General features: G+C 46.4%; 1 non-coding gene across 1 annotated transcript in view; it reads right to left on the bottom strand.

Annotated features, from left to right (window-relative positions):
• Positions 1 to 76, bottom strand: part of LOC125773301 (5.8S ribosomal RNA) — a 158-nt gene extending 82 nt beyond the window's left edge. The window contains exon 1 of the ribosomal RNA XR_007420021.1: positions 1 to 76. This exon is cut by the window's left edge and continues 82 nt beyond it. This is a non-coding gene — a ribosomal RNA (5.8S ribosomal RNA).
• Positions 77 to 8,860: the final 8,784 nt, after the last annotated feature.

Below are 8,860 nucleotides of genomic sequence, written 5' to 3'. Positions count from 1 at the left end.
TGCAGTTCACATTGTGACGCGCATTTAGCTGCGGTCTTCATCGATCCATGAGCCGAGTGATCCCCTGCCTAGGGTTTTATAGTAAGGTTCCCAATGTAACACAATCCCGGTGGTACGTCCAAAGACTAACTTTCTGACTAAGTTGTCTTTATTACCCAATAGTCCCAGGCCTTGTGACTTGTGGCTCATGTCTACGCCCATGGCCACCATTCGCTAAGATAGTTTTGAAGTCACTTTGAAGGCCCAGGAACAACTCTCTTAGCACATCGGTTAACCTGACGCCGCAGTCAACTCATGTGCTTGGATCGGATCGAGCTATTGAGTATTGGGCCTGCATACTCGCTCATCCGTATCCTTTGCGTACCGCCCCATGGCCCTTGTATGTCTGCACCACAGTTCCTGTTCGTTCCGTGCCTATGGCCGGATACGTATTGCACATCGGTATACCTGTCGCTACTCAGGCAACTCGTGTGCGTGGATTGGATCGAGAACATGGTGTGTGCCCCATGTTATAATTGATAGTCCATATCCACTTTATAGGTTAAAGTCATAAGTTGTGATTGCACAACCATTCTTCATAAGAGTTTAATCACTCTTCAACTAACTTTCGTTCTGGTGTCTTGGTATCAAATCGCGTAAGACACAAGATTCTACTGGCCAAATAGAATCTAGCACATTGGTTAACCTGGCGCCGCAGTCAACTCATGTGCTTGGATCGGATCGAGCTATTGAGTATTGGGCCTGCATACTCGCTCATCCGTATCCTTTGCGTACCGCCCCATGGCCCCGTCCTTAGAGTTAATGACTAGTAGGCTTAACTCTTTGTATGTCTGCACCACAGTTCCCGTTCGTTCCGTGCCGTGGCCGGATACGTATTGCACATCGGTATACCTGTCGCTACTCAGGCAACTCGTGTGCGTGGATTGGATCGAGCTCATGGGGTGTGTAGAGATTCCATGTTATAATTGCAAGTCCATATCCACTTTATAGGTTAAAGTCATAAGTTGTGATTGCACAACCATTCTTCATAAGAGTTTAATCACTCTTCAACTAACTTTCGTTCTGGTGTCTTGGTATCAAATCGCGTAAGACACAAGATTCTACTGGCCAAATAGAATCTAGCACATTGGTTAACCTGGCGCCGCAGTCAACTCATGTGCTTGGATCGGATCGAGCTATTGAGTATTGGGCCTGCATACTCGCTCATCCGTATCCTTTGCGTACCGCCCCATGGCCCCGTCCTTAGAGTTAATGACTAATAGGCTTAACTCTTTGTATGTCTGCACCACAGTTCCCGTTCGTTCCGTGCCGTGGCCGGATACGTATTGCACAACAGTAGATACCATCACCTGACGTATCTAACACACCACTATTGTAACTCGTCGTCGAAGGACCTTTCAAGTGCCTGATGGCCAGGGGAGCTCTTACACGGCACGGAGACACAGTGATGCTCGCCCATCACAGTGTACAACGATCGAGTTTGCTTAAGTGTCTGGGTACCTACACACCAGACACAATGCAATGGCCACGGATCCACACAAGGCACATCACATGCAGAAAGCTTCACCAGATTATGACACATACCACACTCTTGTAACTCGTCGTCGAAGGGGCGTTCAAAGTGCCTTACGGCTAGGGGAGATCTAGCACGGCACGGAGACACAGTGATGGTTGCCCATCAAAGTGTACAACGATCGAGTTTGCTTTCCGCGCAAGCGTTCTAAGTGTCTGGGTACCTACACACCAGACACAATGCAATGGCCACGGATCCACACAAGGCACATCACATGCAGAAAGCTTCACCAGATTCTGACACATACCACACTCTTGTAACTCGTCGTCGAAGGGGCGTTCAAAGTGCCTTACGGCTAGGGGGGATCTAGCACGGCACGGAGACACAGTGATGGTCACCCATCAAAGTGTACAACGATCGAGTTTGCTTTCCGCGCAAGCGTTCTAAGTGTCTGGGTATCTAAGCACCAGACACAATGCAATGGCCACGGATCCACACAAGGCACATCACATGCAGAAAGCTTCACCAGATTCTGACACATACCACACACATGCAACTCGTCGTCGAAGGGGCGTTCAAGTGCCTTACGGCTAGGGGAGATCTAGCTCGGCACGGGGACACAGTGATGGTCACCCATCAAAGTGTACAACGAACGAGTTGGCTTTCAACAAATTCTGACACATAGCAAGCGAGCGACCGAGCTACACCGAAGGCAGCCCATGGTTGGTCACTCGCGGACGATCATCAGTAATGATCCTTCCGCAGGTTCACCTACGGAAACCTTGTTACGACTTTTACTTCCTCTAAATCATCAAGTTCGGTCAACTTCAGCCATGCCAGCTGCAGCTCACGAAGGAACCGCGGAAGGTAAGCCTCCAGAAACCTCACTAAATAATCCATCGGTAGTAGCGACGGGCGGTGTGTACAAAGGGCAGGGACGTAATCAGCACTAGCTAATGACTAGTGCTTACTAGAAATTCCAGGTTCATGGGGACCGTTGCAGTCCCCAATCCCGACTAGATGGGCATTTTAGTGATTTCCCGTTCCTCTCGGAATGGGGGCGCCTATTGGCGAGAACACGCTGCGACCCACATTGTAGCACGCGTGCAGCCCAGAACATCTAAGGGCATCACGGACCTGTTATCGCTCATTCTCAGCTTGCTAAACACAAGTTGTCCCGCTAAGCAGGGCAAACGTAGCCGACGACCGCCCGTGAAGGCGCCGCCCGGCTGTAACGTCAGGTGCGCCCGGAGGCGCACTGCTGACAGCGTTCTAGTTAGCATGTTTGAGTCACGTTCGTTATCGGAATTAACCAGACAAATCATTCCACGAACTAAGAACGGCCATGCACCACTACCCTTAAATTTGAGAAAGAGCTATCAATCTGTCTTACCTCGATAAGTTTGGACCTGGTAAATTTTCCCGTGTTGAGTCAAATTAAGCCGCAAGCTCCACTTCTTGTGGTGCCCTTCCGTCAATTCCTTTAAGTTTCAACTTTGCAACCATACTTCCCCCGGAACCCGATTTTGGTTTCCCGGAAGCGACTGAGAGCACCGAATAGGGGTAGCGTCTCCCAATTGCTAATTGGCATCGTTTACGGTTAGAACTAGGGCGGTATCTAATCGCCTTCGATCCTCTAACTTTCGTTCTTGATTAAAGAAAGCATCCATGGCAAACGCTTTCGCTTCAGTTGGTCCTACGACGGTCTACGAATTTCACCTCTCGCGCCGTAATACCAATGCCCCCAACTACTTCTGTTAATCATTACCTCTAGGTTTCTGACAAACCAACGAAATCGTATAAACCGAGGTCATATTCCATTATTCCATGCAAGATTATTCTCGGCCAACGCCAACCCCACGGGGGGGCCGGACGCTTTGTCTTAGCCTGCTTTGAGCACTCTAATTTGTTCAAGGTAAATGTGAGTATCTTGAGCACCATGAGGAGCCCGTGCCGGAGTTAACCGGTAGCACGGTACTCGTTCACAGAGTAACGCCCAAGTACACCATTGTGAGTCGCAGCCGTGAGCGCGCGCACGAACGGCCCCGGCGTGTAACCGGGCGCCCGTGGCGGTCACGTGTCTGGACGGGCAATCAACTTCGAACGTTTTAACCGCAACAACTTTAATATACGCTAGTGGAGCTGGAATTACCGCGGCTGCTGGCACCAGACTTGCCCTCCACTTGATCCTTGTTGAAGGATTTATACTCAACTCATTCCAATTATGGACCATCGTTAGAGAGGTCCATATTGTTATTTCTCGTCACTACCTCCCCGTACTGGGATTGGGTAATTTACGCGCCTGCTGCCTTCCTTGGATGTGGTAGCCATTTCTCAGGCTCCCTCTCCGGAATCGAACCCTGATTCCCCGTTACCCGTCGCAACCATGGTAGTCCTCTACACTACCATCAATGGTTGATAGGGCAGACATTTGAAAGATCTGTCGTCAGTCGACAAGCGACCATACGATCTGCGTCCTTATCCAGACTTCAACTCAAGCCGCCCGGAGGCGATTGGTTTAACTAATAAGTGCACCAGTTCAGCTACCCGCGAGGGCAACAGTCCCGGCATGTTGCATGTATTAGCTCTGGATTTTCCACAGTTATCCAAGTAACTAGTGGTAGGATGATCTTGTGAATTATAGCTGTTATACTGAGCCTTATGCGGTTTCACATTCATTTATGTTTGTACTTAGACATGCATGGCTTAACCTTTGAGACAAGCGTATATTACTGGTAGGATCAACCAGAATTCGTTCCACTACAGACACACACTCGCTTAGTGGGAAATAAATTTCCACACAACTCTCTCTCTCTAGAACCATATGGAATGGCTCTTTGGTGTTGGGTAAGGCACCAATTTGTTGGGGTGTAACGGTCACCACCAACTTTAAGTTTGTTAGGGCACAACGGAAACCACTAACTAAACTTTAGGAAACTAAATTTCCTCACACATTATCTCTCACCATATTAGCACTAGGTGCTATCCACGATTGTACAACGTTTCAACTCTTGAATCGACCGTAGGGCCGCGGAATTGCTTCCGGGCCCCAATTCTCGCTATTAATTGTTCATCTCTTTCAATACATCGAGTTCGTTCCATTGGGTAGTTCGCATGGCGAACGTTTTGATGCAGCCCCCTGGGGGACCACGGCACTTTACACCGGGTATGGTGTATGCGCAACCTACAGATAACAATAAACCCCTTATGCGTGTGTAAACCGATGTTGGGCTGCTCAACATCTTTCATGGTTACATCACTTGCACCAGAACCCACGGTGCCGATTTGGTAATATGTTGTACATTTACTCTCAAGATGTACGCTTCGGCCCCTTATTCAGGGGCTCAAGCTATTACCAGCAAGAACAATCCTCATCCAGACTTGAACTCGAAACACCCGGAGGCGAACGGTTTAACTAATAAGTGCACCAGTCTTGAATCCATGCGTCGGTGGAAACAATGCCGGCGTGTTGCATGTATTAGCTCTGAACTTAGCGAGTGATTGCCTTGCAGCTGTCATACTGAGCGTAGAGCGTGATTATCGCTCACTTGAACCATGTTGAATGGCTCTTTGGTGTAGGGTAAGGCACCAATTTGTTGGGGCACAACGAAACCACCAACTTAAGACTTGCTTATAGGCATTTCAACGTTTTCAACTCTTAAATCGACCGTGTTTCATTATCATCTCTTCTTCTTATTAAATGCATCGAGTTCGTTCCATTGGGTAGTTCGCGTGGCGAACGGTTTGATGCAGCCCCCCGGGGGGGACCACGGCACTTTACACCGGGCATGGTGTATGCGCAACCTACAGATCACCAATATATTTGTGATCGATAATGCACACTTCTTACACGACTGACCAGTCGACAGCGCTGCCTTCCTATTATGCGTGTGTAAACCGATGTTGGGCTGCTCAACATCTTTCACGGTTACATCACTTGCACCCGAACCCATGGTGCCGATTTGGTAATATGTTGTACATGGTCTCAAAATGTACGCTTCGACCCCTTATTCAGGGGCTCAAGCTATTACCAGCAAGATCAATCCTCATCCAGACTTGAACTCGAAACACCCGGAGGCGAACGGTTTAACTAATAAGTGCACCAGTCTTGAATCCATGCGTCGGTGGAAACAATGCCGGCGTGTTGCATGTATTAGCTCTGAACATAGCGAGTGATTGCCTTGTAGCTGTCGAACTGAGCGTAGAATGTGATTATCGCTCACTTGAAAGGGTCAAGCCCTTTCGAGTCGTCCGGTTTTTACGCCAGACGACTCGGTTCACCATCTTTCGGGAAGGGACCGTCTCGGTCGCAAGCTGCTCCGGTCCCCAAACAACCTGCGACAAATGATAGGAAATGCCGACATCAATACGTGTTCAGTTTGGTTTATCGCTCATAGGTCTTTTTGACCATCGATCCCTGATTATAACTCTCAATTAAACAGTCAGGAGAGTAAGGCATGCCCATCGATATCTCATCGACAGGCGATACCGCAAGAACGGCCAACGACACATCAGGTGATCGATTATTGCTACGACTTTTGCTTAATCGTTTCCACTCCTTAGAGAAAGAAACCCCCGGGGACCGTCTCGGTCGCAAGCTGCTCCGGTCCCTAAACAACCTGCGACAAATGATAGGAAATGCCGACATCAATATGTGTTCAGTTTGGTTTATCGCTCATTGGTCTGTTTGACCATCGATCCCTGATTATAACTCTCAGTAATCCAGTCGGGAGAGTAAGGCATGCCCATCGATATCTCATCGACAGGCGATACCGCTTGAACGGCCAACGACACATCAGAGGATCGTATCTTGCTACAACTTTTGCTTAATCGTTTCTTCTCCTTGGAGAAAGAAACCCCCGGGGACCGTCTCGGCCGCAAGCTGCTCCGGTCCCTAAACAACCTGCGGCATCAAATGATAGGAAAAGCCGACATCAATACGTGTTCAGTTTGGTTTATCGCTCATTGGTCTTGTTTGACCATCGATCCCTGATTAATACTCTCAATTAGAAGGTCGGTAGAGTAAGGCATGCCCATCGATATCTCATCGACAGGCGATACCGCATGAACGGCCAACGACACATCAGAGGATCGTATCTTGCTACAACTCTTGCTTAATAGTTTCCACTCCTTGGAGAAAGAAACCCCCGGGGACCGTCTCGGCCGCAAGTTGCTCCGGTCCCTAAACAACCTGCGGCATCAAATGATAGGAAAAGCCGACATCAATACGTGTTCAGTTTGGTTTATCGCTCATAGGTCTGTTTGACCATCGATCCTAGAATTCAACTTTCGAGTAAGGCATGCCCGTCGATATCTCATCGATAGGCGATACCGGTAGAACGGCCAACGACACACATCTAGGATCGCATTTACTCTTCCTTGGATGGATAACCAATACCCTAGGACCGTTTCATCGCGAGCTGCTCCGGTCCTCAAACAACTCGCGAACCACCGATAGGATGATATTAGGAATGGCCGACTTTCATCCTTTAACTCTCAGTTCTGCTTACCAAAACATAGGTACTTGGACCTTAAAGACCACTATATGTTCCCCGATCGGGGGCAATCGGAACGTCTATCCATCATCAACATCGTTTCACTCATTCCGAACCACCAAATTGGACAGACAGTACCATATTCACCAACCGATTGCTTCAACTTCGCAAACTGTATGGTAAGTTCTACTAATTTCACATCTTACCATCGACTAATAGTGCATAAATCCACTTGGAAATCACTTTTCCTTGGTCCTCGGACCTTCTACGACAACGTCCAACAAATATCCGAAGTCGTTTCCCAACTTAGACCAAGCATTTCGTATCTTTACTTCTAATCGATTTTTTCTCTCATAATTGACGATCAAAATCTAAAAACCACATTTTGAGCCAGAAGCAGTCGTCCGATCGTCCTGGGGGTAGTCTCAATCGATTTAGAAGGGCCCAATTCATAAAGATACGTACTCAGTCAAATTCATGCTTCTGGCTCACCTACCCCCTATATAGAAAACGAAAGCGTACAGGCGTGGAAAACGTGCCATTTTTCTCCATCACGGACTTTTTTTTTCTCGTTGCACCGACTCTAGTAAAAAAGTGAAATTTTTTACTAGTTACCAACTTTTGCAAATTATCATCGGATATCACTTTTCATGGTCTATAGTAAGTTCTTATCACGTTTTAGTAGTTTTTGAAAAAAAAATTTTTTTGAACTTTTCAAAATTTTTCAAAACAAAGTTTTTGTAGGCGGTTTTGTGTATGGAGGGTTACTAGTCTCGGGGTCACTGTTTGACCAAAAAACCACTATATATCATTCGAAAGGTAATTTCAAGGGCTACAAAAAATTGTTCTACGGCACCCCCCTCCGACGTCTAGTATTCGAGTTATTGGCCAAAAACCATCACTTGAGCGATTTTTCGTTCAGGGTACCCGACTCTAGTAAAAAAGTGAAATTTTTCTCGATTGACCAAGTGTTGCAAATGATCATCGGATTTCACTTTTTATGGTCTATAGTGAGTTCTGATCACGATTTGGTACTTTTTGAAAAAATTTTTTTGACGCACTTTTCAAAATTTTGCAAAACCAAAACTTTTTAGGCGGTTTTGTGTATGGAGGGTTACTAGTCTCGGGGTCACTGTTTGACCAAAAAACCACTATATATCATTCGAAAGGTAATTTCAAGGGCTACAAAAAATTGTTCTACGGCACCCCCCTCCGACGTCCAGTATTCGAGTTATGGGCCAAAAACAGTTTATGGTTAATTTTTCACTCGATTTTTCACCAAGTTTCGCATATTACTCCGGTTCTATACATTGGATCGTCAATCTTTAAGATTTTATGGATAGTTCCAACTGTTTGCTACATTTTATCCATACATCACCAACCGATTCAATGTCTGTGCTAGAAGTTATTAGAGGAATAAAAAAAATTACCCTTGGCTTTGGACCTTACAATTTTACCCATTTTGCCACTTTGGATGCTTATAACTCGGTCAGTTTCCAATGGATCTTCAATTGTGGCACATATTTGGATAGATCTGGTTATTAGCTACCAAAAGTTATTCTACGCCGATGTGCTAAGTTGTCTGTGGAAAAAGTTATTCGAGGTACACAGACTTAACATTTTCTCAACTTTTCCAAAAAAATTCCTCATTTTGCCACTTTGGATGCTTATAACTCGGTCAGTTTCCAATGGATCTTCAATTGTAGCACATATTTGGATAGATCTGGTCATTAGCTACCAAAAGTTATTCTACGCCGATGTGCTAAGTTGTCTGTGGAAAAAGTTATTCGAGGTACAAAGACTTAAAATTTTCTCAATTTTTCCTAAAAAATTCCTCATTTTGCCACTTTGG

The sequence above is a fragment of the Anopheles funestus genome, assembly GCF_943734845.2.
Source record: "Anopheles funestus chromosome X unlocalized genomic scaffold, idAnoFuneDA-416_04 X_unloc_28, whole genome shotgun sequence".
NCBI classification, from domain to species: domain Eukaryota; kingdom Metazoa; phylum Arthropoda; class Insecta; order Diptera; family Culicidae; genus Anopheles; species Anopheles funestus.
The sequence above is the reverse complement of the archived record's forward strand: the minus strand, read 5'-3'. Positions and strand labels throughout refer to the sequence as shown.